This window comes from Podarcis vaucheri (assembly GCF_965113315.1).
Source record: "Podarcis vaucheri genome assembly, chromosome: 16".
Lineage (NCBI taxonomy): Eukaryota > Metazoa > Chordata > Lepidosauria > Squamata > Lacertidae > Podarcis > Podarcis vaucheri.
The window spans coordinates 2,899,506-2,907,246 of record NC_138754.1 but is presented as its reverse complement, the minus strand read 5'-3'; the positions used below and the strand labels follow the sequence as shown (position 1 = coordinate 2,907,246).

The 7,741-nt window shown below is 47.6% G+C and overlaps 1 protein-coding gene across 3 annotated transcripts in view; it reads right to left on the bottom strand.

Moving 5' to 3' along the window:
- Positions 1 to 445: 445 nt before the first annotated feature.
- The window catches only part of CELF3 (CUGBP Elav-like family member 3), an 85,507-nt gene continuing 78,211 nt past the window's right edge, over positions 446 to 7,741 (bottom strand). For 2 of the 3 annotated variants that reach the window (XM_082202341.1, XM_082202340.1), the window contains exon 13: positions 446 to 1,820. The gene's annotated coding sequence lies outside the window, so the exon portion shown is untranslated. Of the gene's footprint in view, positions 1,821 to 6,726; positions 6,811 to 7,741 lie in introns of all 3 variants that reach the window. The other variant, XR_014214258.1, reaches the window with a different exon arrangement.

Genomic DNA, 7,741 nt, shown 5'->3' with positions numbered 1-7,741 from the left:
GGTGGGCAACTCAGAGATCTTGCAGCCGGCCTCTTCGTGGGGCATAGGCTGCATCCAGTCTGTCTGTCTCTGCTCATCTTGTGAGAGATACACTGAATGACAACGGGAAGGAGTATCACATTTCCACTGCCCACCAGTTCTGGCTGGCCGGATACTCAAAGACCAGGTGTTTCCATTTCCCCCACTGGGTGGTTTTTGGTGTCCTGCTTTGAAAAGCTCTCCTACATCAGCCAGACTGTGATGCCCAAAGGGAGGCTGGCAGGAAACGGTGGCCAAAAGAGTTCGGGTTTAATTTCAGGTTTGCATGTGGCTCTTTTTCCAGAGAGGCCCTCTCCTAACACAACCAGAAAAAGCTTTCACGTTTTTGTTTCTCTGTCTTAATCACTTCAGCTGGGGTCCCCAGAGCCTCACATGCCATCTTGGGCTCAAAACAAAAAGTTTTCTCGTCCAGTTCTTGGGTTATTTTGACCCCCTCCTTCCTCTTTGAGGTTTCCTCCATCCTCGAAGCATTTCTGGATCCCTGAATGGCAATACCAAGATACTTGGGGGGTGGAGGAGAGGCACATTTCCCTTTGATATGAAAAAATATAAGTTTCCACTCTGATGCATCTACCCCCAACGCAGATACGACGGGCGGCGATAAGTTTCCAGGAGAAGAGAAGAGGGAGAGCGATTTGGGGTTGTTGTTTCCGGGGGTGGGGGAATATAATGACATGCTCTTTCAAAGCCCGGTGGGGAGAGAGGGTCTGGACAGGCTGTTTCTTTAGGGTGAGGACGGCTGCATTTCCACCAGTGCTCCTGTGGCTTTAAACAGCAGCGTATCTGAAAAATATCGGCACCTATAATCTCTTGCATGCCTGCATCGTATGATTAAAGGTTCCCACTCCTAAATGGTGGGCAGGTTGCTGATATTTGCAGCGCTGAGTATCCACCAGAACCCCCCACCTCCCCCCAAAAAAGCTGCTTGCAGGGGAGGCTGCCTCGTTGCACCCCTGTATGAGGCCCTGGTCTGAGATTTCCCGAGGAGGCACTCTCAGGGCAGCGACTCCTTTGGGGTTGGGTTGTTTTACACTGGCCTGCATAGTCCCAAAAAATCAACCTTTCCGTTTGAGCAAAGCTTTCTCTCACCTCCTGAGAGGTTGCCTGGATCGGTGTAAGAAATTGGGTGGAGAGTGGATTATCGGAGATCCACAAGCTGCCCGCAAACCCCTATATTGGCCCATTCCTTAGCCCCCCAAGTCCCTAGGTTGCTGCACCCTAACAGTGCGAGAGCAAAAGGGCTGAGGACCCCAAAGGTGAGGCTGGGTTCCTCTCCGGTTTGGTCCTGAGTCCATCTTTCTTGGCATGTCTTCTGTCCAAGCTTCCCTTGTCCTAAATTTCCTTCTGCCTTGAATCTTGCTTTTTAAATGATTATTCTAAGCAGGGCTTTCATGAGCTGCATGTCTTGGTGACTCCACTTCCCAGAATGCAGTGCTTCTTGGCTGGGTTGGGGGGAGGGAGGGGGCAAGGATTGGAGTGTACGGAGTGGGGAGTGGGGAAAGCCCTGTGGCTGGCAGAAGGGGAGATATATATATAGACAGAGATATATAGTGAGCCCGTCTCATCGCTCATCCCGTCCTCAAAGAGGGGCTTGGTTGGAGCAGCTGAAGGGGGATCTTCCGGGTCTCCGGCCGGTGAGGAAATCGGTGGCGCTCAAGCTCAGAGAGCCAGTGGCTTTCCTATTATCTACGAGGAGGAAGAAGAGCAGAGGAAGAGAGGGAGGGGGCAGGAGGGAAGGGGGAGACATCAAGGGGGCTTTGTTCCTCCAGTAAGCTCCAGACCTGGAAAGAGAGAGCGAAAAGGGGAAACAAACAACAGAAAAAGAACAGAGATATATATATTAAACGTCTTTCTTTCCAGCTAAAGCCACTGGGTCACAGAGAATCTGAGGTGCCCGGAAGCCTGGGACATGCAGACAGAGGAGGGTGGTTTGCGTGGATTCCTGGGATCGAAATCTTCCCCTCGATTTCTGCCCAACCTGGGTGAGGCGGCCATGTTTGAATAGGCTGCGTCTTTTGCAGCGCCTTCCTACTTGGGGGGCCGCAGAAGAGGCTCCCCTGGCCTCCAGAGTCCTCATCCCCCCTTGACTGTGCCAGAGGATGTATGTCAATAAATCTCATTTTGAGGGTGTGTTGCGATTCCTTCCCTGGCCGAACAACGCAGCCATGATTAAAACATCAGGCTAGTAAATTTTGAGCGGTCAAGTAAGGATGGATGGATCTGACCATTTATGCTCCATCACTTTCTCATTCCCCCCAGTCTTAAATTCAGTTTTCCACATGTTCCTCAGCAATTTGCAAATTCTTTATTTCTTTTAGAGTAAACCTTGCAAAAATTCGTGTTAGGAGTGAATTTTTCATTGCGTGCACATTGTTGTACAAGGTTTGGACTAAAAATGGGCACATCTTGGCAAGCGATTTCCACGAATCGGATGCATTTGTTTGTGTGTGATTCACACTAAAGTTTGCATCTTGGTGCAGACTTCTATCTAGTAAGAATTTTGCACTGCAAAGTTTGGAGAAGCACGAATTTTTGTAGGATTGCTGCGATTCGGTTCACGTCTCATTTCTGACGGTGCGAATTGGGTGGATTTGCATTCAAAAAATGCCAGCGAAACCCCCAGGGTGAAGGCAGCTGGTCTGCGCTCCGTAAACTTACATTAATAATAGTAATAAGAACCTTTTAGGAATAGCCACAGAAAAACGCCTGTGGTTAGATTTGCAGGACGAGGCAATGGCGCTGATGGTGAGTCAGATCTTAATCTTACTCCTTTCTGTCTCTCTGCCTCCACCCCACAAAGCAGGGCAAATTTCCCTCTGTTCCCCACCAACACCGTCCCAAGATTCCAGCAGACAGAGTCCCCTCTAGCACAAGAGACCCGCTTAGATCATCCAATTAGCTCTGTTCTGCCATTTTGCCGTGTCTCCAAAGGCCACGGAGAACGGCAAGATGGCAGCTGAGGAGGAACCTGATCCCATTAGGGGACTTTCCGGCGTTTTGGCTTTTTATGGAGAGTGGTGGGCCGAACCCTGCTCTCAGGTTGTCATATTCCACCCCTCCTGCCTCTCTGGAGGAGGCAGTTGGCTCCTATAAATTGTGGTCAGGGAAGATTCCCTCCTTTTCTTAACCTCTGCCCCGAACTCTGTTTTGGTCTTAAAGATAACCCTTGTGTTATTCTACCTTTCCCCCTGCCTTGGGCTTTAAAATAAATAAAATAATAATAATAATAATAATAATAATAATAATAATAATAATAATAATAATAATAATTATACCCCGCCCATCTGGCTGAGTTTCCCCATCCACTCTGAGGGGCTCCCAATCAAGTGTTAAAAACAATACAGCATTAAATATTATGGGGGCTTTGACTCTCTTTGGCTTCCCCCCATCTTAAAACCCCGGGTTGTAGCCACGATAATCCACTCAAGAAAGTTCTTTAAAGAATGTTGCAGTCACGGGAGCGGTGGAAGCAGAAAACGACCCTCCTTTTTTGGGTGGGTGGGTCTGTCGTGTCTGGTGGGTTTGAAATGACCGGGATGATTGTCCTCGCTCCCCACCCCCGTCGAGAAGCCGCCCTGTGGAGCCCATCACTGGGGGGGTCCGGCCTCCACACGGCCTTGGCCACGAGCCCCACCCCACGGTGCTTTATTTCTTAGCAACTAGAAATACAGAGACACACACACACACACACACACCAACGACGACGACAAAAAGAAAGAAAGCAAACACACGGGAAGAACCCACGGCGACAATAAAGAACGACGACGAGAAAAGAAAAGGTAGAGGCCTTTTTTTGGAAGCTGGGGAGTCTCACGGACAAAAACAGCCCGGCCGGCCAAGCACAACAACACATCGGGATGAGAGATTCCGCGGGCGGCAACGGTTGCCATGGAATAGCCAATCGGGAATCTCCGGGATGGATGGATGGATGGCAGTGGTACCCAATAGGTTCGCAGAAGGGAGTGATGAAAAATAGGGGGTTGGGGGGGAGAGAAAGAGGTTCATGCAGCAGGTCAAAGAGATGGAGACGGTGTAGGGCGGAGGGTCAGGCAGGCAAGGCAGTCCAATGGGGGTCAGGATGGGGAAGAGAACCATGAGTGTTGAGGGGGTGGGTGAATTGTGAGCACAGCCCACAGTGTGTTTTTTTTTGGGGAGGGAAGGGATGGGGGAGAGAATCACCTTTGCCAAACAAGAGCGTTGACTTGTGTCTGTTCCCTTTGCCCCAAGCTAATGTATGCAATTTGGGGGGTGGCACGAACTCATGGAATATGACGCAAACCCCCCCTTTTCCTGCTGTTCTCAGTCCTGTGCTCCAAATCACTAAGGTAGGTTGGAAGTCCTACTTTCAATACCCTTGTTTGTGATGGGAACAGCTGCTGACCTGTTTCACCGGGTACCACATTTTTTGCTCTATAAGACGCATTTTTCCTCCTCCTGAAAAGTAAGGGGAAATGTATGTGCGTCTTATGGAGCGAATGCAGGCTGCGCAGCTATCCCAGAAGCCAGAACAGCAAGAGGGATTGCTGCTTTCACTGCGCAACGATCCCTCTTGCTGTTCTAGCTTCTGGCTTAGCCCCTCAGTCCCTTCCCCCACCTCCCGGAAAAGCCCCCAAGAGCCGCGCTCCCTTTAAAGAGCCGCGTGAAGTGTGAGTGCGGCTCTTGGGGAAAAGCCTGCAAGTGCCTCACACACGTTCCACGCGGCTCTGCTCAGCACTCCCTTTAAAGAATTCCCCCCCTTGCATTCCCCCTCTAAAAAATAGGTGCGTCTTATGGTCAGGTGTGTCTTATGGCGCGAAAAATACGGTAATTATTCTGCAGTCATCAAATCGGCACTATGTACCTAAACGGGTAGGCAAGGGAACCCAGTCTTGGACTGCCTTGGGTGTATGCACCCAAGTTGGTCTCCAAAGTGGTTTTCTTCAGACCACACCTGTCTGTCATCCAGCTGATGTCACTGTGGGCAATACGCTGGCAAATCAGATCCCTGCAGCTGGCAGGATGTTTGCCAGTTGGTGAGAAGAATGCTCCTGTTCAGTTTGCAGGCGGTCAAAATACAGTGTGCAGTTTCTTTGCTTCCACGTAGCTCTGTGCTGTTCTTCACAGTCCCAACATAACACTTCAAAATGCAGTGTCTTGTAATGTCAATTACAATTTTTGTAATGTCAATTACAATTTTTGTAATGTCAATTACAATTTAACCCCTGTGTTGCAAACAATAGTCAGTAATATCCAAGGGAACACGATGACCAAATACAATGATACAATATCAATATACACTCTTCATATACAGATAGGTAGCCGTGTTGGTCTGCCATAGTCAAAATAAAAAAATTCCTTCCAGTAGCACCTTAGAGACCAACTAAGTTAGTTCTTGGTATGAGCTTTCGTGTGCATGCACACTTCTTCAGATACACACAGAAGTGTGCATGCACACGAAAGCTCATACCAAGAACTAACTTAGTTGGTCTCTAAGGTGCTACTGGAAGGAATTTTTTTATTTTGACTCTTTATATAGTATGAAATATATGAAATCACATAAACAGAAAACTTACGAATCTCTGAAAGTCACAAAATATGCACTCTTAATGGATTTCAATGATACGATATCAATATACACTCTTTGTATAATATGAAATATATGAAATCACATAAGCAGAAAACTTACGAATCTCTGAAAGTCACAAAATATGCACTCTTAATGGATTTCATATATTTCATATTATATGAAGAGTGTATACTGATATCGTTTCGTTGTTTTTGGTCACCCTGTTGCCTTGAATGTCACTGCGATTGACAGCTGTGTGGCCCCACCTTCCTTTCCAATTTACACGCCCCGGGGTGGGAAGATTGGGATCTGGTCCGGCGGACCAGTTTACAGGTACAAAACGTGTGTCGAGTGTGCCTGAGACCCCATGTAGCCCCATGTAGCATGTAGACCCCATGTAGCAAAGGTGGAAGGTTGGGGGGGGGAGACAGGATCAGGGAGTGGGTGGGAGAGGAAAGGAAAACTTTTAAATAATTTCATTCGCCCACAGAACAAAAAGCACAAACCAATTGCACAGAGCCACCAGCCAAATGCGTCTGAGAGATTAAGAAACAACCGTACAGACAGGCAAAAAAAAAAAAAAAAAAAAAAAAAAAAAAGGAACAACACACAGCACAGGCAAGAAAATCATAGAAAAGAACAGGCCACAGCGATATGGTGACAACAGCAGTAGAAAAGGTGACCGAAACCAAATAGAGGTAAATTGGAGGGTGAGGCAGTGTTCTCAGGTGGGGCAGCTTGTAGTATTAAGGGATGGAAGGGGCAGAGGTGGCGCCCAGTTCAAAATCGAATTGAGACTCTCTTTTTGGAGTTTGGGGGCAGAGACGGGGGGACGTGTGGGTGCAGGGGCCCGTGTGTGTGTGTGTGTGTGTGTGTGTGTGGTGGAGGGGGGGCTTGCTGTGCAGGGGGAGGCATGGGAAGGGGGGGGAAGGAGGGAGGGGGAGATAAGTTCACCAAACGAAAACTACGTTCCAGAAACTCACGGCACATCCAGTAAACGCTAAACCACGCAGACGTCATGCAAAAAGAGTGCAGCTCGGATCACATGACGTTTTTGTTTGTTTGTTCTTTCCAAATAATAAATAATAATAAAGATATAACAATCACTTTTCTTTTTGTTCATTCCAGAGGATGCAACTTACAAGGGGGGGCGGAGCTACGTCTCTCGCGACAGGCGAAGGGGTTGGCTTAGCAACAGAGTCGTCTCAAGATATGATTGCAACACCCTGTCGGAGGGAGGGAGGGGGGAGGGGGGAGGGAGGGGGTGGGCGTGGTTTCGAGCAGCAAAGAAAAAAAACGGGAATTTGGTTTTCTTTTTGTTTGTTTTTGTGTGTGTGCGTGCACGCGTGGAAAAACGAACGGTTCTTTAAATTTGTTTTTTTTGCAACTTCACCGATAAGAAAAGGGTTTTCTAAAAAATAAAATAAAAAGGACATTTAGTCAAATGACACTGCTTACTGACACATGGAAGGAAGACACGAGACAGGGGGTTTTTCGACTCTGGTCACTTGTAAACTCCCAGCATGCATTGGGAAGAAAATGGACGGATTGCGTTGTCACAACTTTCCTTTTATAAGAAAAAATGTCCCTTGATTCTTTTAGGACAGGTGTGGGGGAACCAGTCCCGGTCACTGCAAGGGAGATTAGACTTCCCACCCCTTGGCTTAAAAAACCCCCAAAGCACAACCCACAACTGACAATGGTCCTTAAGTGAGACTGGTGGCGAGGCACAATCTGATATGACAAATTATACAAATCCACTATTTAAAAAATAACGTTCATCTCCATTGCACCTTTCCCAATTTCATCAAGCTGCCTGGCAAACAGATCTACAAATGTTTTTAATCTTCGCTTGTTCCCTTAAAACAAACAAAACGAAAAAATGATCCCCACCTGTCCAAGCTCATTTCTGACAGTATTCTGAGGGCAACTAGACCAACATGGTTTGCAATCCAGCTTACCAAAGCCTCTGTTGAACTTTTTGCCAACTCCTTGGGTTAAAAAGAATGAATTTGTAACACTCCAGAATGGAAAGGGGGCCATAAGTGATGGAGGGTGGGAGGTTGGAGGAGACAACATCCCAGAACTGACTCCTGAAATTTAAATATACCAGGAGGAGAAAACACACGCACTCACAAGATTTCCTTGATTTGAAAA